This window comes from Theobroma umbraticum, unplaced genomic scaffold (assembly GCF_002168275.2).
Source record: "Theobroma umbraticum cultivar Fairchild unplaced genomic scaffold, ASM216827v3 scaffold_147.0, whole genome shotgun sequence".
Lineage (NCBI taxonomy): Eukaryota > Viridiplantae > Streptophyta > Magnoliopsida > Malvales > Malvaceae > Theobroma > Theobroma umbraticum.
In genome coordinates this window covers 6,520,174-6,520,489 of record NW_018397259.1, presented here as the reverse complement: position 1 = coordinate 6,520,489, position 316 = coordinate 6,520,174, and positions in this window count along the sequence as shown.

Below are 316 nucleotides of genomic sequence, written 5' to 3'. Positions count from 1 at the left end.
ATACTTTTTCCCTTTTTATATCTTTCTTCTTTCCTGATATTAAGCTCTTCTGACTGCCTATTGTTTGAGTCTGATTAAATAAATTGACGTGAGTTCTCTGTCTTTGTTCAGATAAACTGATTACTTTTATTTTAAAACATGATAAGATTGATTGATTTTTTTTTAAACATGATAACGTAATCTGACACAAACTAAAATATATCTACTCTATTATTTTTTAAAAAAATGATATTTATTTATTTATTTATTTTCTAAGGGGTATTGCACTTTTCCTTAATAAAAGATCTAAATTACAATATGAAAAGGCAAGTAGTTA